Consider the following 20386-nt stretch of genomic DNA (forward strand, 5'->3'; position numbering starts at 1 on the left):
CATCGACGTCTGTGCAGTAACTGAAACCTGGTTCAAGGCTCCTGAGAGCACCCCAGCGCTACCAGGCTATACCTCGTATCATGCTTTTCGGCCCCAAAACCCAGGCCGAACCACAAAGGGAGGGGGAGTGTCCATATTCATAAAGGACACCCACACCTCCAGGTTAGTAGCAACACATGAAGCATCAGAGACCATACAGGTGCAACTAACCATAGGCAAAACTGCTATACAACTGGTAGCATGTTACAGACCACCCTCCCAATCTCAAGAACCCCACTCAGCCTTCCTGAAGACATTGGAGGATATGAATGTATCACAAAATACCATCATACTGGGAGACTTCAACTACCCAAACATAGATTGGGTACATTATTCTAACCCTAATACCCTAGCCCAAAGGTTCCTGGAATTCATAAATTCAAATGCACTGGAACAACTAGTCACCTCTCCCACTAGGGCAGATAATATACTAGACCCGATCATCACAAACATGGGGACAAAATGCTCCACACCGGAAGTATACCCCTCACTAGTGAGATCTGACCACAAACTAATCACCCTGGATATACATATCCCACCTCCACCCCCAGCACAAAAGACCACAGTGAAAAACTTCTCAAAAGCAGACTTCACTCTTCTTAAGACTGAGATGGTATCCTTTAAGCCCACTGTGCCAGTGGATACCACATCCCACAATGCCGAATCCTTCACAAATGCTTTCTATGGACATCTCCAAGAATGCATGGATCATGCAATCCCAAACAAATCCAAGTCCCTCTCCACCAAATGTAAGCGTCCTGTCTGGTGGACCTCAGCCATAAACAAATTGTATAACAAAAGAAGGAAGCTACTGCACGTCAGAGCGAAATCCCATGAAGGGAAGACATCTCTGATCAACATTAGCAGAAAACTACGTTCTCTCATAAAAACATCCAAGGCAAACTTCGAGAGAAAAATCGCTAAGGACACTAAAGATAACCACAAAGCCTTCTTCAGCTATGTTGGAAACCCTCAGATATGCTCAGAGTTGGTTCACAACAACAAAAAATACACTGAACCCACAGATATTGCTAACATTCTGGCTGACAGGTTCAGTGCAAATTTCTCCCCTCCTTCACCCCCAAAAGAAGAAATACTTATCCCAGCTGAATGTAATCTCCCTGTCATCTCAGATGTCCAAGTGAGAACCGCCCTAAACAAAGCAAAAAACACAGCATCAATGGGACCTGACGGTATCCCGGGGTGCTTGTTACGTGAACTCCAAGAGGAGCTAAACCCACACATAAAAATGCTATTAAACCTTAGTCTTACTTCGGGATATGTAACTGAACACTGGCGTACAGCAACAGTGGTCCCACTCCACAAGGGGGGTGCCTCTACAGACCCTGGAAACTACCACCCCATAAGCTTAATTAGCCTGGTCTGCAAAGCTATGGAAAGAATTATCATGGAACTCATAAACAGAGACATAGGGGACCTACAGACACTTGACCCCACCCAGTTCGGCTTTGTAAAGGGCAGATCCTGCCTTTTAAACCTGGTTGACTTTTTCGAAACAGTCACTAGAGCCATTGATGAGGGCAAAGCGGTCCATACAGCATACCTGGACTTGGCTAAGGCCTTCGACACAATACCCCACTCAGGCATCATAGACAAGCTAAACAGCTTAAAAGTAAACCCTTATGTCACTAGATGGGTTGCAAACTGGTTAAAGGACAGAACCCATAAAGTTAAAATTGCTGGAGCAATGTCAGACTCAAAGCCAGTCACAAGTGGTGTCCCACAGGGAACTGTCCTGGGACCCCTCTTGTTCGGCATTTATTTCTCAGATGTTAAAGCAAACATTGGAGGGCTGTGGCTGACAAAGTTCGCAGATGACTGCAAACTAGGCGCCATAGTCGATACACCAGCAGACACACACATCCTACAAAAAGGCCTCACTGAAACGGACAACTGGTGCCGTAGTCACGGCTTTAAACTAAATGCCAAAAAATGTATAGTCATCCCTTTTGGAAAAAACAAAGTACCCACAAATTATCACATAGACAGCAACCCACTGAGTACGGAAAAAGTAATCAGAGACCTAGGGACCCAAGTAGACAGCTACCTCTCATTTGACACCCACGTTGCCAAAGTGGTTAGAAAAATATTCTACCTTGCACACCTCATCATGAAGGGATTCACATCCAGATCCAAGGATGTCATTGTACCCCTATATTCCTCCCTCATCAGACCCATGATTGAGTACAATGCCCCATTTGGTATGTACCTCACCCGGCATTTGCAACAGCTGGAGAGACCACAAAAGTACCTCACCAAAAGGATCAAGGGTCTCCAACATATGTCTTATTCTGCCAGACTAAAGAAACTTCAGCTCTATTCAGTAGCATACCGCCTGCTCAGAGGTGATCTCTGCCTGACGTACAAGGCCATGTCCAATAAGGATCTGATGGACATGCTCCACCTCAAAAAATCCAAATCCATCAGGACCACGAGAGTTAAAGACTTAAACCTTGGCACAAGTATGAATAGGACATGCTGGAGGGATAGATTCATAACCCAGAGGCTTCCCATGCTTTGGAACAGGATCCCAGTTCGTATTAGGCAGAGCCCTCACTGACTCTCTTCAAGAGAAATCTTGATGAGTGGATGGGAGATCGTAAGTTTACCCCAGGGGTCACATCTGTGTCACTGCTAGACAGGGGCACAGTAAACTAATTCTATTATATAAGGGGACCTTCATTGTGTCACTACTAGACAGAGGCACAGTATTCTCGATTTATTCTGTACATTTTTGTACCATTTCATGGGGTGGCAAAAGCCACATCACTATGGCTAGGCTTATAAATGCCCCAGGGCAGATAGCCTAGTACTATACTATGAAACTATGAAACTAAAAGGAAGTACAGAAGTAACTAATCACAGTTCTTTCCATCTTTTTCCATAGCCATCTTTAACACAGACTTCAGAGCTTTATTAAAGCCTTCCACTAACCCACTGATATGAGGAAGGTACACCTAGGTACACTGAAATGTCTTAATTGGTTTACTTTAAAACACTGACTGTTTCCATTACACTGTACATAAATTAGGTTCTCTGATCCATGTGTAGTTCTCTTTTAATTCCTACCAAGAAGAAAATTAACACTCGCGCTCTTTTGCTATTGACTTAATGTTATTTTTTTCAGGAAACTTATTGCACAGCAGATATTCACTAGAATGTAATAGTAGCTATTACAACATTTTACCATTGGTCCTACAAGGTACATGATTGTCAGAAATGAAACCTCATTAGTATTCACAGGTATCAATAGACTTCTGAACCCAGAATGTGGTTCTATTTTTTGATATTCTGCTCAAGGTGCACAGAAATTTCCAAATCCTTTCATTACATATTGGACCAATAAAATCTAACTAAACTGCATTTTGCTCATCCCTAATAGTCCAGGTCCCCCTAGATATGGTTAATAGCATAGGTATTTACTAGGCAATTGATCAGTTAGGATCTTTAAAAAGCCTACCCTTACATTACCATTTTCTACCCCCTTATATTTTGTGTAAGAAAAAACTCAGAGGGTTGGGACAGTTTCTTATTTTCCTATCGATGTGGGACCTGGGTGCTAAACTGGGGATGAATTTATACTTACCCATTCAGTAGTCCAAAGGAAATTTGAATGGAGTAAGACAAGTACTTACTTTTATGTGGATTGGAAGACAAGTCCATACTCCATAGAAGTAGCACTCTTTGTGATTTACACCTATCCCTCCAGCATGACCAATTAATGTTTCAAAAGAGATTGAGATTCTGCAAGTGAGTGTTCACACTACGATTGGACTTCCAAATCTGTAAAAGATTTAATGGGGCAGGGTCAGACAAGGCTCTGTACAAGAAGCAGAGGTCGCCTCAGTAGCCTGTATAATGCCAAAAATAGGAATAAGGCTTTGAGATGTTCTGCATAATTATTATGATTTAGGCCCTTGACGGTTCTTTTTGGTGGGAAAGCATTGTGGTTGTTCCAGCTGTGACAAGTGTTTGGACCGGTAAATACTGTAAGGGGCATTATATTCTATCATTAGCCTAATGAGACTTGAGTGCATTGGAATGATTACATCCCTAGAACTGGACACCATACCTTTAGACATAAGCTGTGTAATAAAGAACGACTTCCTTACAATAGTAAATGCATGGTGATCAAAGGTCAGTTCATTGTCAGCATAAGTTCCCAGATCCTTGACTATGTGATCAGTTTTCATGTGGGTGTTGTTAACATGACAGTTATAAAGCTAAACAGTCACAGCCCTTAAGGCCAAACACAATGCCAGACACACTTGTTATAGGTGACTCCATAGTCAGACACATTGACGTCCCACTCACCAGACTGAACAAGGAAAAGATTACAGTAAGCTGCCTGTCAGGCGCTAGAATCCGCCACATAACACAAGCACTCAGGTCACTCCCCAGCAAGTACAAGTATGACTCAGTCATTGTCCATGCCGGTGTGAATGACCTGAGACGTACCTCCCTGGACTACATGAAAAGAGACATAGAGGAGCTCTCAGATTATGTAGCCCAGGCCGGTATGACCCTGACCCTGAGCAGTATCCTACCCTCACCAAGAATGATGCCAAAATACAGAGACAAAATGATCAGCTTTAATAATTGGCTTAATTACTGGTGTCATTCTAAGGGGATCCAATGTCTGTCTGCCTGGGATGACATGCATGACAAGCCACGCTGCTTCAAGGGACGGCTTGCACCTGTCACCCTGGGCTTCCGGATATTGGCAAAGGCTCTTGCCACCCCATAGTGCCTTTTTAGGCAAGGCTCAAATGATAAACCTACCGCCCTAGAAAACAAAATGGAGAAAACTAAGGGTAATACTGCTCAATGCCAGAAGTCTAAACCTCAAGATGCACGCCCTCGAAGCCCTCCTCAGTATGGAGAACATCGATGTCTGTGCTGTGACTGAAACCTGGTTCAAGGCTCCTGAGGGCACCCCAGCACTATCAGGTTATACCTCATATCATGCGTTCCGCCCCAAAATCCGGACCGAACCACAAAAGGAGGGGGAGTATCCATATTCATAAAGGATACCCACACCTCCAGGTTAGTGGCAATGCACGAAGCATCAGAGACCATCCAGGTGCAATTAACCATAGGTAAAACTGCCCTACAGTTTGTAACATGCTACAGACCACCTTCTCAAACTCAGGAAACCCACACAGCCTTCCTGAAGACACTGGAGAGTATGAATGTCTCTCCAAACACCATCATATTGGGTGACTTCAACTACCCAAACATAGACTGGGAACATTACTCAAGCCCCAACACCCTAGCCCAAAGGTTCCTTGAGTTCATAAACTCAAATGCTATGGAACAACTAGTCACCATTCCCACAAGAGGAGAAAATATACTAGACCTGATCATCACAAACATGGGGACAAAATGCTCCACACCGGAAGTATATCCCTCATTGGTGAGATCAGACCATAAATTAATCTCACTGGAGATCCACATCCAGCCCCCACCCCCAGCAAAAAAGACCACAGTGAAGAACTTCTCAAAAGCAAACTTCACACTTCTTAAGACTGGAGTGGTATCCTTCAAGGCCCCCGAGCCAGTGGAAACCACAACCCACGCTGCTGAAACCCTTACAAATGCCTTCTACAAGCACCTCCAGGAATGTATGGATCAAGCAATCCCTAATAAAATCAAGACCCTTTCCACCAAAGGCAGGCGCCCGGTCTGGTGGACCCCAGCCATAAACAAACTCTACAATAAGAGGAGAAAGCTACTACATGACAGAGCAAAATCCCTAAAAGGGAAGGCATCTTTGATCAATACTAGCAAAAAACTATGATCACTCATAAAATCATCCAAGGCCAACTTTGAGAGAAAAATCGCTAATGACACAAAAGACAATCATAAAGCCTTCTTTAGCTATGTTAGAAACCTGGGTGGAAACTCCCAGATATGCTCAGAATTAGTCCAAAATGATAAAAAAATCACTGAACCCACAGACATTGCCAACATACTGGCAGACAGGCAGAGTGCAAATTTCTCCCCTCCCTCCCCCCCAAAAGGAGAAATATCTATCCCACCAGAGTCTAGCCTCCCAAACATCTCAGATGCCCAGGTGAGAGCTGCTCTCTCTAAAGCAAAAAACACAGCATCAATGGGACCGGACGGTGTCCCCGGCTGTGTGCTACATGAACTCAATGAGGAACTAAACCCACACATAAGGCTGCTGTTTAATCTTAGCCTTACTACAGGATACGTACCCAAAGAATGGCGTACGGCAACTGTGGTCCCACTCCACAAAGGCGGTGCTTCTACGGACCCTGGAAATTACTGCCCTATAAGCTTGACGAGCCTTGTCTGCAAAGCTATGGAGAGGATCATAATGGAACTCATAAATAAAGACATTGGGGACCTACAGACACTGGATCCTACCCAATTTGGCTTTGTCAAGGGCAGATCCTGCCTCTTGAACTTGGTTGACTTTTTCGAAACAGTCACTAAGGCCATTGATGAGGGTAAGGCAGTTCACACAGCCTACCTTGACCTAGCAAAAGCTGCTCGACACAATACCCCACTCGGGCATCATAGAAAAGCTCACCAGCTTAGATGTAAACCCATATGTCACAAGACGGGTTGCAAACTGGCTCAAGGACAGAACACACAGGGTTAGAGTTGCTGGTGCCATGTCAGACTCTAAGCCGGTCACGCGGTGTCCCACAGGGCTCAGTCCTGGGCCCCTCTTGTTCGGCATTTATTTTTCTGAAGTGCAGGCAAACATAGGGGATTGTGGCTGACAAAATTTGCAGATGACTGCAAACTGGGCACCATAATTGACACTCCATCAGACACAGACATCCTCCAGAGAGGTCTCATAGAAATGGATAACTGGTGCCAGAGCCATGGCCTTAAGCTAAATGCCAAAAAATGTATAGTCATACCCTTTGGGAAAAACAAGGTAACCCCTAATTACCACATAGGTGGTAATCCATTAAACACGGAAGAAGTTATCAGGGACCTGGGGACCCAAGTTGACAGTAACCTCTCTTTTGACAGTCACATTGCCAAAGTGGTTAGGAAGACCTTCTACATTGCCCACCTGATCATGAAGGGATTCATATCCAGATCAGGAGAGGTCATCATACCCCTGTACTCTTCACTTATCAGACCAATGATTGAGTACAACGCCCCATTCGGAATGTACCTTACCCGACACCTGCAGCAGTTGGAAAGACCCCAAAAGTTCCTCACCAAAAGGATAAAGGGGCTCAAACATATGTCATACGATGCCCGACTGAAGAAACTCCAGCACTATTCAGTCGCATACCGTCTGCTCAGAGGTGATCTGTGCCTGACATACAAGGCCATGTCCAACCCGGAATTAATGGACATGCTCCACCTCAAAAAATCCAAATCCACCAGAGCCACGAGAGCAAGAGACTTAAACCTCAGCACGGATATAAACAGGACGTGCTGGAGGGACAGATTCATCACCCAGAGACTCCCTACACTATGGAACAGAATCCCAGTCCATGTGAGGCAGAGCCCCTCACTAACTCTGTTCAAGAGAAATCTTGACGAGTGGATGGGAGATCGTAGGTTTACCCCGGGAATCATCTCTGTATCACTGCTGGACAGAGGCACAGCAAACTAATGGATATAGTATTCTCATCCTAAGGGGTGGTGAAAGCCACACACACTCTGGCTAGGCTTATAAATGCCCTAAGGCAGATAGCCTAGTATGAACCTATGAACCTATAAGGGAGGTCATGCTTGCCAAAAGATATTATTATACATTTCTTGGCATTTAGTTTTAGTCCATGGTCATGACACCAGCCATTTGTTTAGAAAAGGCCCTCTTGAAGGATCTTAGCATCCTGTGGGGAATTCATGATGGCACCAAGTTTACAGTCATCTGCAGACTTGGTCAGTCATAAACCATTAACATCTGAATTGACTTCAGAGAAGTAAACACCAAACAGCAATGACCCAAAGACTGAACCATGGGGTACACTGCTAATGACAGGTCTTTTGCAGGAGGTAGAGCCACCCACCCTACTTTCCTGTGTCCTCTTTGTGATCCAACTTCCTATCCATGAGTTACATAGGGAATTTCATTTAGTTTCAATCTTTTAATTTCTCCAAGTCTTTTGGGTTTCTCATACCATGACGGGAATGGACCCCATTCCTAAGTCAAAGTACGATTGAAATTCATGAAATTAGTACTGTTTCAGTATTTGATGTCACCCAGTAGTGCTCTTCGCAGCACCCACAATGTGCCCAGTTATGACTCCTTCCGCAGTTCATATGGAGTTACATGTATTGATAACATATCTAAATACAATTGTAAATTTTTTTTTATAAGATCCGTTGCTCCTACTACTATTGGAACTGTCTGGGTATCTTTCTTCAACATTGCTCTCATTTCTGCTTGCAGATCCTGATATTTTGTGACTTTGTGTCTCTCTGTTTGCAAGACACTGTAGTCACTGGGTGTAGTAATTTCAGTGATCAATGCTACCCTTGTCTTCTTTTCTTGGACCACTATATCCAGTTTTAAAAGCATCTGTCTTTTGAACTGTTGGTAATGGATGATCCCATGTGACTTCTTCATTTTCTATGATGCTTTGTGGCTCATGTTTTCAGTGTTTTTTGGCCACTTCAGTACATTAATGTTTGCACAATCTCCAGTGCAACAGTCTCACCACATTATTATGCCTTTCAGTGTATATAGTCCTTCAGCCATTAATATGTTGCAACCAGCAACAAGGTGTGCCACTCTTTCCAATTCAGTTTTACAAAACTTACATTTGTCTGTTTCTCCCACATGTTCAATGGACTTTATAAACCAACGTGTACGTAGCCCACTATCTTGGGCTGTCAATGTTAACCCTTCATCTCTTTTTTCATCATGCTGTGAGAGTTTATCTATGATACTCAAGCATGAGATGGTATCAAACACCTTGGCAATGTCTAGATATGTGGGTGCTTTGCTTTACCCTCATCCATTGCCTCTGTATCCCTCTCAAAGAAATCAATCAGGTTTAATAGACAGTATCTGCCAATGATTAACCTGAGCTGGCCTGGATCAAGAGTTTGTAGGCTGCCTGTGTCATTCCATAATAATCCTTTCCAGATTCTTACAGATAAGGCTGTAGGCTGGTCAGACATATTGGCCTATAATTACCTAATTCTGTTGATGCCCTCATTTGTGCAAGGAGATGACTGTTGGTGTCCTCCATTCAATGGGCATAAAGCCTGCTTGGAGGCTGATATTAAATAGCCCCTGTAGGGGGTGTCACAAGTCCTGCTTCAGGCAGTGCAGTATGTTATCTGGCTCCATGAGCCCCATGGAAGTAATGTTCTTTTTTTTGGGTTCAGGTGCCCAGGCAGCGAGACATTTCCCTGTGATACATTTGGTTGGGGACACATGGCTGAAGTGACATTCAGTTGCAGAGAAATATAACTGTTGTGAATGGAAAGATGAAATCAGGAAAAAAAGGAAAGAAGTATTGCTGGAACTAAATTCATCCTTAAATCTTGGTGTGTACCTTCACATGGTGGACCCCATTTTTACAAAACCTTATCAAGACAACATTGATATGTAGACTGTATTTTATGTAGCATATATCATGGACAAAGGTAGGTTATAAAATAAAAAAGACAGATGAATGCACAGATCCCAGGGGGAAAAAGTGCCCAGTCCTGGGGTGTACACTGGTGTCAGGACTGGGGAAAAAGGGCTCCTTGTTGAAATGTCAGCACTTGAAATGCCAAGTGCTGCCATGCCAAAACAAAAGGCCGAAAATGCACTAGAAGAATCAAAATCAAACATTGCTCTTCTCTTTTAAACTTCTTTTATGCAGAGGGGGTAATCCCCCTGCACCACACTGCCCAAACTTATATATACCAACTCCGAGATTGCCATAGCTTGGAGAAAAAAATAAATATTCTGGGAAATGACCATCTCAGACTTGATATATGTAAGTCTGCTTTTTCAGCCATTCAGTCTCTTGTGTTTCTGGAGTCACTCTAGTGGGTCCTGACATTTCAAATGGTTCCCAAAAAAAAACAGTGTAGAATCCTCATGACATGGAAACATTCCTACAACAGGGTTAGACCAAGTAATGTTGTAGAAGGCAGAAGCAGTCCACAAAAAACAAAAACATTGACAAGTCAAAAAAGAGCCATAAATGTAGCAAATTCTTCTGTGTAAGCTGTAGTAGCTGATTCATAGCATTTATAAGTGTTTGCTGTACCTGTTTCTGCCTGTTTTGTGAAAAAAAGAAAAAAAAAAATATCTCTTGTTTTTCCTGCTTTACTAGTTTAGTCCAGTTTCAGAGTTGCTGATTCCTGGGCTTTGGTTGTAGTTCCTGTGTACGGTTTCCTTGCCTTATTTGGGGGAAGGGAAGCTACCTTGCTTTCCTGCTTTACTAGTTTAGTCCAGTTTCAGAGTTGCTGATTCCTGGGCTTTGGTTGTAGTTCCTGTGTACTGTTTCCTTGCCTTATTTGGGGGAAGGGAAGCTACCTTGCTTACCAGTGGGAGTGGGAAGCATTGAGCTGCCTTTTGTCCAGTTTTGTGAGGTTTCAGCCAGTAACTAGTAGTTTATTGGTCGTTTTGGGCCAGTTTCTAGCTTTTTCCAGCCCCTGGTATAAAACTTTCAGCTTGTACCTACTCAGCACAGACTCCACGTGGGCCAGCAGAGTAATCCAGGCTGCAGAGAGCTGAATAAGCGACTTTTCTTGATACTAAGTATATTTTTGTTGCTTTCCACATCTGAATACCTAGCAACTGTATTTCGCCTGCCTTTCTGTTACATTGAAGCTGTTTTACTGCATTTAACTTAATATTGCACTTGGAATCCTTGTTTGTTACTATTTGACTGTATTTGTAGCAAATTCTTCTGTGTAAGCTGTAGTAGCTGATTCATAGCATTTATAAGTGTTTGCTGTACCTGTTTCTGCCTGTTTTGTGAAAAAAAAAAAAAGAAAAAATATCTCTTGTTTTTCCTGCTTTACTAGTTTAGTCCAGTTTCAGAGTTGCTGATTCCTGGGCTTTGGTTGTAGTTCCTGTGTACTGTTTCCTTGCCTTATTTGGGGGAAGGGAAGCTACCTTGCCTTCCTGCTTTACTAGTTTAGTCCAGTTTCAGAGTTGCTGATTCCTGGGCTTTGGTTGTAGTTCCTGTGTACTGTTTCCTTCCCTTATTTGGGGGAAGGGAAGCTACCTTGCTTACCAGTGGGAGTGGGAAGCATTGAGCTGCCTTTTGTCCAGTTTTGTGAGGTTTCAGCCAGTAACTAGTAGTTTATTGGTCGTTTTGGGCCAGTTTCTAGCTTTTCCAGCCCCCTGGTATAAAACTTTCAGCTTGTACCTACTCAGCACAGACTCCACGTGGGCCAGCAGAGTAATCCAGGCTGCAGAGAGCTGAATAAGCGACTTTTCTTGATACTAAGTATATTTTTGTTGCTTTCCACATCTGAATACCTAGCAACTGTATTTCGCCTGCCTTTCTGTTACATTGAAGCTGTTTTACTGCATTTAACTTAATATTGCACTTGGAATCCTTGTTTGTTACTATTTGACTGTATTTGTAGCAAATTATTCTGTGTAAGCTGTAGTAGCTGATTCATAGCATTTATAAGTGTTTGCTGTACCTGTTTCTGCCTGTTTTGTGAAAAAAAAAAAAAGAAAAAAATATCTCTTGTTTTTCCTGCTTTACTAGTTTAGTCCAGTTTCAGAGTTGCTGATTCCTGGGCTTTGGTTGTAGTTCCTGTGTACTGTTTCCTTGCCTTATTTGGGGAAGGGAAGCTACCTTGCTTTCCTGCTTTACTAGTTTAGTCCAGTTTCAGAGTTGCTGATTCCTGGGCTTTGGTTGTAGTTCCTGTGTACTGTTTCCTTGCCTTATTTGGGAGAAGGGAAGCTACCTTGCTTACCAGTGGGAGTGGGAAGCATTGAGCTGCCTTTTGTCCAGTTTTGTGAGGTTTCAGCCAGTAACTAGTAGTTTATTGGTCGTTTTGGGCCAGTTTCTAGCTTTTTCCAGCCCCTGGTATAAAACTTTCAGCTTGTACCTACTCAGCACAGACTCCACGTGGGCCAGCAGAGTAATCCAGGCTGCAGAGAGCTGAATAAGCGACTTTTCTTGATACTAAGTATAATTTTTGTTGCTTTCCACATCTGAATACCTAGCAACTGTATTTTGCCTGCCTTTCTGTTACATTGAAGCTGTTTTACTGCATTTAACTTAATATTGCACTTGGAATCCTTGTTTGTTACTATTTGACTGTATTTGTAGCAAATTCTTCTGTGTAAGCTGTAGTAGCTGATTCATAGCATTTATAAGTGTTTGCTGTACCTGTTTCTGCCTGTTTTGTGAAAAAAAGAAAAAAGAAAAAATATCTCTTGTTTTTCCTGCTTTACTAGTTTAGTCCAGTTTCAGAGTTGCTGATTCCTGGGCTTTGGTTGTAGTTCCTGTGTACTGTTTCCTTGCCTTATTTGGGGGAAGGGAAGCTACCTTGCCTTCCTGCTTTACTAGTTTAGTCCAGTTTCAGAGTTGCTGATTCCTGGGCTTTGGTTGTAGTTCCTGTGTACTGTTTCCTTGCCTTATTTGGGGAAGGGAAGCTACCTTGCTTACCAGTGGGAGTGGGAAGCATTGAGCTGCCTTTTGTCCAGTTTTGTGAGGTTTCAGCCAGTAACTAGTAGTTTATTGGTCGTTTTGGGCCAGTTTCTAGCTTTTTCCAGCCCCTGGTATAAAACTTTCAGCTTGTACCTACTCAGCACAGACTCCACGTGGGCCAGCAGAGTAATCCAGGCTGCAGAGAGCTGAATAAGCGACTTTTCTTGATACTAAGTATATTTTTGTTGCTTTCCACATCTGAATACCTAGCAACTGTATTTTGCCTGCCTTTCTGTTACATTGAAGCTGTTTTACTGCATTTAACTTAATATTGCACTTGGAATCCTTGTTTGTTACTATTTGACTGTATTTGTAGCAAATTCTTCTGTGTAAGCTGTAGTAGCTGATTCATAGCATTTATAAGTGTTTGCTGTACCTGTTTCTGCCTGTTTTGTGAAAAAAAAAAGAAAAAATATCTCTTGTTTTTCCTGCTTTACTAGTTTAGTCCAGTTTCAGAGTTGCTGATTCCTGGGCTTTGGTTGTAGTTCCTGTGTAATGTTTCCTTGCCTTATTTGGGGGAGGAAGCTACCTTGCTTTCCTGCTTTACTAGTTTAGTCCAGTTTCAGAGTTGCTGATTCCTGGGCTTTGGTTGTAGTTCCTGTGTACTGTTTCCTTGCCTTATTTGGGGGAAGGGAAGCTACCTTGCTTACCAGTGGGAGTGGGAAGCATTGAGCTGCCTTTTGTCCAGTTTTGTGAGGTTTCAGCCAGTAACTAGTAGTTTATTGGTCGTTTTGGGCCAGTTTCTAGCTTTTTCCAGCCCCCTGGTATAAAACGCGCTAAACGCGCGTTAGCGCGATTTAGAGCGATTTAGCGTGGAGCTGCCACTGTTGCACACTAGGGCAGTGCCGGTTAAGCAGGTTTAAACTATTCGGGCTACCTAAAGTCCACTCTTCAAATTTTCCCTTAAAACTACCTTCCTCGAACTATACTACTGATCAAATCAGCGTATCCTATAACTAAAAAGATCAACTCTACTTGACTCCAAGTAGACTATTCTCTATCTATTAAACCTAGCACTTGCTCCTACAGTACTTATTACCTTGATACGGCACTCTTGTCATAGATAGTACCCCAATAAGCAACCCCCCATTTCTCGGTCACCCACGTCCCCCGGAATCTTTTTTTAAAGTTTTTCGTCTACCCTTCTAGCATGTCGAGGGATCAGTTGCTAGTGTCCTCTCCTGCTCAGCTGGTGAACCTGGGAATATTGAGGCAATGTTTCAATTGCCTCATGTACACAGACAACCCTTTCCTCCTCCCACAAAACACAAATACATGCGAGAGATGCAACTATACGGCCAAACTGGAGGCTGAGCTCTCTCAACATAGGACTGGCAAGACCAGTCAGGAGGAGAAGGTTACCACACACACTATAGACCCAGTCTCACATAGTACCATTACAACCTCAAATCATACACATAAACACACAAAGACATACTCGGAGGCTCTGATCATAAATCAACCAAAACAGCAGAGGCCACCAAAGCAGACACCCAAACAACCACCACCTCAGAACACAACACCGCAACACATAGACCTCACAGTCAGAGTGTCAAACAGTCACAGCCCTTAAGGCCAAACACAATGCCAGACACACTAGTCATTGGTGACTCCATAGTCAGACACACTGATGTCCCGCTCACCAGACTGAGGAAGGAGAAGGTCACAGTAAGCTGCCTGTCGGGCGCTAGAATCCGCCACATAACGCAAGCACTCAGGTCTCTCAACAGCAGGTACAAATATGACTCAGTCATTGTCCACGCTGGTGTAAACGACCTGAGACGCACTCTCCTTGGACTACATGAAAAGAGACATTGAGGAGCTCTCTGATTATGTAGCCCAGGCAGGTATGACCCTGACCTTGAGCAGTATCCTACCTTCACCAAGAATGATGCCACAATACAGAGATAAGATGATCAGCTTTAACAATTGGCTTAAACACTGGTGTCATTCAAAGGGGATCCAGTATCTGTCTGCCTGGGATGACATGCTGGACAAGCCACGCTGCTTCGAGGGACGGCTTGCACCTGTCACCCCTGGGATTCCGGATATTGGCAAAGGCTCTTGCCACCCCCATAGTGCCTTTTTTAGGCAAGGCTCAAATTCTAACCCTACCCCCCTAGAAAAAAAAAAAGAAAAAAAACTAAGGGTAATGCTGCAAAATGCCAGAAGTCTAAATCTCAAAATGCACGCACTCGAGGCCCTTCTCAGTATGGAGAACATCGATGTCTGTGCTGTGACAGAAACCTGGTTCAAGGCTCCTGAGAGCACCCCAGCGCTATCAGGTTTTACCTCATATCATGCGTTCCGGCCCCAAAATCCGGACAATACCAAGAAAGGAGGGGGGGTATCCATATTCATCAAGGACACCCACACCTCAAGACTGGTGGCAACGCACGATGCATCGGAGACCATCCAGGTGCAATTAACCATAGGCAAGACTGCTCTGCAAATTGTAGCATGTTACAGGCCACCCTCACAAACTCAGGAAACTCACATGGCCTTCCTGAAAACACTAGAGGGGATAAATGTATCACCAAACACCATCATACTAGGTGACTTCAATTACCCTAATATAGACTGGGAACACTACTCAAGCCCAAACACCCTAGCCCAAAAGTTCCTGGAATTCATAAACTCAAATGCCATGGAACAACTAGTCACCATCCCCACAAGAGGAGATAACATACTTGATCTCATCATCACGAACATGGGAGCACAATGTTCAACACCGAAGTATACCCCTCACTGGGGAGATCAGATCACAAACTAATCTCGCTGGAGGTCCTCATCCCACCCCCACCTGAAATAAAAAGACCACAGTAAAGAACTTCTCAAAAGCCGACTTCACACTTCTAAAGACTAGTGTGGTCTCCTTTCAGGCCCCGAGCCGGCGGAAAACAATACTCAAGCCGCTGAATCACTTACAAACGCCTTCTACCAGCACCTGCAGGACTGCATGGATAAGGCAATCCCAAGCAAAACAAAGACTCTTTGTACCAAAGGCAAGCGTCCAGTCTGGTGGACCCCAGCCATAAACAAACTCTACAACAAAAGGAGGAAGCTACTACAAGATAGAGCAAAATCCTTAAAAGGTAAGACACCCTTGATCACTATAAGTAAAAACTAAGAGCTCTCATAAAATCATCCAAAGCAAATTTCGAGAGAAAAATAGCTAAAGACTCAAAAGACAATCATAAGGCCTTCTTTAGCTATGTTAGAAACCTAGGAGGAAACTCCCAGATATGCTCAGAACTAGTTCAAAATGATGTGAAGATTACTGATCCTACAGACATTGCCAACATACTGGCTGACAGGTTCAGTGCAAACTTCTCCCCTCCCCAAAAGGAGAGATGTCTATACCAAATGAGTGCAGCGCCGCAAACATCTCCAGCGCCCAAGTGAGGACTGCGCTCTCGAAAGCAAAAACACAGCATCCATGGGACCCGATGGTGTCCCCGGCTGTGTGCTCCACGAACTCAATGAGGAATTAAACCCACAGCTAGGACAGCTGTTTAATCAAAGTCTTACCTCTGGATACGCACCCAGGAGTGGCGCACTGCAACTGTGGTCCCACTTCACAAAGGCGGTGCCTCCACAGACCCTGGAAATTACCGCCCATTAGCTTGACAAGCCTTATCTGCAAAGCCATGGAGAGGATCATAATGGACCTCATAAATAAAGACATAGGGAATTTTCAGACTTTGGATCCAACCCAGTTTGGCTTTGTCAAAGGCAGATCATGCCTTTTAAACTTGGTTGACTTTTTCGAAACAGTCACCAAAGCCATTGATGAGGGAAAGGCAGTCCATACAGCCTACCTCGATCTGGCTAAGGCCTTCGATACAATACCCCACTCGGGTATCATTGAAAAACTCATCAGCTTAAATGTTAACCCATACATCACAAGATGGGTTGCAAACTGGCTGAGTGACAGAACCCACAGGGTCAGAGTTGCTGGCGCCATGTCAGACTCAAAGCCTGTCACAAGTGGTGTCCCACAGGGCTCAGTCCTGGGCCCACTCTTGTTTGGCATCTACTTTTCCAAGTACAAGCAAACACAGGAGGGTTATGGCTGACAAAGTTTGCAGATGACTGCAAACTGGGCCATAGTAGAAAACACATCTGACACAGATATCCTTCAGAAGGGTCTCACAGAAACGGATAACTGGTGCCAGAGCCACGGCCTAAAGTTAAATGCCAAAAATGCATAGTCATACCCTTCGGGAAAAACAAGGTTACCCTAGCTACCAAATAGGTGGCAATCCACTGAGCACAGAAGAAGTTATCAGGGACCTGGGGACCCAGGTTGATAGTAGTCTGTCATTCGACACCCATGTAGCTAAAGTAGTTAGGAAGTCCTTCTACATTGCCCACCTTATCATGAAGGGATTCTCATCTAGATCAAGGGAGGTCATAGTCTCCCTTTACTCATCACTCATCAGACCAATGATTGAGTACAATGCCCCATTCGGAATGTATCTGACCCGACACTTGCAGCAGCTGGAGAGGCCACAAAAGTTCCTCACCAAAAGGATAAAGGGTCTCAAAATCTGTCCTATGCTGCCCGACTGAAAGAACTCCAGCTCTATTCAGTCGCCACCGCTTGCTCAGAGGTGACCTTTGCCTAACATACAAGGCCATGTCAAACCCAGATTTGATGAATATGCTTCACCTCAAAAATCTAGATCCATCAGAGCCACAAGGGCGGGAGACTTAAACCTCGACACGGCTATTAATAGGACGTGCTGGAGAGATAGATTCATCACCCAAAGACTCCCTATGCTGTGGAACAAAATCCCGGTACATGTGAGGCAGAGCACCTCGCTGGCCTTGTTCAAGAGAAATCTTGACCAATGGATGGGAGATCGCAGATATACCCCAGGAATTACCTCAGTGTCACTGCTCGACAGAGGCACAGCAAAATAATGGGTATAGTTCCCCATACTAAAGGGGTGGCGTAAGCCACAAAACAATGGGCTAGGCTTATAAATGCCCTCGGGCAGATAGCCTAGTATGAACCTATGAACCTATGAACCTATATGACAAAGTGGACCACTGAGGATAAGAAAGAAAGAAATTATGTATTGTTACTATTACACAAGAAGCCCATAATTTCCAGATAGAAGATATTAAAAAAATTAAGAGGGAGAAATTGAACAAAAACTACTTGCAAAAGAAAAATTGTCAAAGGCTTCAAAGGGAAATTTGTTTTCATTAATAAAACAGACTTATGAAAAACATTACATAGATGAAGGAATTTGGGGCCATCTGGAAAAAGAAGCAAAAGGCAATGTGAAAATATAAAGAACAAAATCCAAAGATTTTCAAATGGTATAAAAAATAAACATGAACATGAAAAAAAGAGATCTGGTATGGTGTAACAGTTATACGAAAGAGAAAGCCAAGTTAATACATACAAAAAGGTAGCTCCAAACATATTTGAAGGGAAATACAAGGAAAGACACTTGAAAATAATACATTTTACAATAAAAAAATAATAAGAAAACAAAAGGTGAATGTAAAAACAGTATTAGTAAGGCAGAAGTTAAACAAGTAGAAACTGAAGTTATGAATTGTCTGCAAAGTGAAGGAATTAGTATGGAAAATCCAGCACAGGCACTATTGCATGATGGAATTACAGATCCCCAGATTAAGTAGCAGCAGGTGGAGCAGAAAGCATCTGAAGAAGATTTGCAACATGATGGTGCTCTGGAGCTTTCAATAGGATCTCCAATGCAGGTAATGATGCGGAGTGATGGGTCAAAGGGCTCCCATAAGAAGAACTAACATATGCAGCAGGGTGAATCTGAAGAGGATACGTCATAGGATCGGTTTCCTATTAGAACCTCGAAGGTCCACTTACCCAAATACGTAAACGCCGACATGTCTTCATCGAACCATGAAAACATCGATCGTCCTGAAGTGTGAAATCCAAAATGTCGAATCGTCATGGTTGCCCCTTCTGCGGTATAGCTCCGTAAGATAAGTGTGCGATAGTTACGGACCTTTGGGTTAGGGTGTCGGTTAAGGTAAGTGCATAGATGCTAATGTATGTGAGATCTAGTGTAGGGTTAGAAGTAGGGTTTTGTTAAGTGTATGTGTGTGGATTATTTATTTTGTTTGGGTATAGCTTCTTAAGGTAAGTGAGGGACAGTTACGGACCTTAGGGTTAGGGTGCGGGTTAAGGTAAGTGCATACATGGTGGTATATGCAAGATTTAGTTTAGGGTTAGAAGTAGGGTTTAGTTTAGGGTTAGAAGTAGGGTTTTCGTTAGTGTATGTATGTGGTTTATTTATTTTGTTTGGGAAGGTAGTATGTAGTGGGCGGTGGGGTGGGATAACTATGACAGTTCGAGTTTTTGAATTTTGCGGTTTAGGGCATTCATTGTATTCGCCGTTCGCGGAATATGTGTCAGTGTTTATGTATTCGGTGACTAGGGCTTTTGCGGTTCCAGTATAGACCCCATAGGATCATAGGAGGTTACTAGGCTAATGCCCCTGTGGCCCTTACAAACCTAGCCAAGAGTTAATCCCCCCAAAAAAACCTCAGTCAACACCCTGCACAAAAAGTTTTCTTGGAACTTTCTCTAGATTGTTTGCAGGAAATGAGAACAAGGAAGATGCTCTCAATCCAGAAAAAAATTATTTATAGGAAGGGCTGCTTGATTTAATAGAGATGGATAGACATATTAAGATAGATGAAAGAAATAAAAGAAAAAACACTCTAGAGACTTAGCGAACGGTGAACACTTAAGCAACCACTTTATTAAAAAACTTAAGCGCTTTCGTCAGAGCAACCACAAGTCATTAACTTCCAGTTTAAAAACCTCATAGAACATCACATGACATTTAAAACACCTCCCAATTAACTCTTATACAACCATTCCCTAAAAAATACCTTTAGAACAACCTTGCCTTTTAACAGTATGCAATATAAAACTGTGTAACATTCATTCACACAAATAATAATACCAAAGTTCATAGCAATTCTATTTAGACAAAATAAATAGATTAACTAGTAGTCAATGATCATAAATACCCATTGCCTACTCATCAAAAATTATCCTAAATGTTCTTTTACCAAATGCTACTTAAGAAAAAAAAAACAATTCAGCTTTAAGTTTTAACACACTGCTAATAGAAATGGTCTCATTCAGACCAGGGGACTCACTGCATTGCTCCTCAACTGCCATATCACTTCTTTATATTCTAGAAGCAACTCCAATGGTCCCCCCTCTAGTCGATGCTGACCTTTTCAATAACTGTGTATTTAAAGCTATGAGAAGGGTTGTCCTTAATGTGTTTTACAAGGGCATTCCTATCATCCTCTTTTTGTATATCGTATTGATGTTGGTATATTCTAGTTTTAAATTTTAATCTTGCTTATGTAAAACCAATCACATTGTTGATATTTGGCAAGATACACTAAAACCATACTTTGACAGTTACATTTCTGTCCTATTTTACTATCCCCCCCCCCCACCCAGGTACCATTACTTCAGTGCCTTCTATAATAAATCTGCATTGATTGCACTGACCACATTTGCTCATATGTCCTGCTCAAGGTCCATTCAGGAGGGGTCTTTCAATAATGGCCTTAAAACACTGGTCCTTCTTATAAACCACCACTGCATTTTGTCCCATTTAGTTCAAATAGTCCCTATCTACCCTAAAAATATTCCAATTATGATTAAT

Source organism: Protopterus annectens, chromosome 13.part0, assembly GCF_019279795.1.
Source record: "Protopterus annectens isolate FY-2018-M chromosome 13.part0, PAN1.0, whole genome shotgun sequence".
NCBI lineage: Eukaryota > Metazoa > Chordata > Ceratodontiformes > Protopteridae > Protopterus > Protopterus annectens.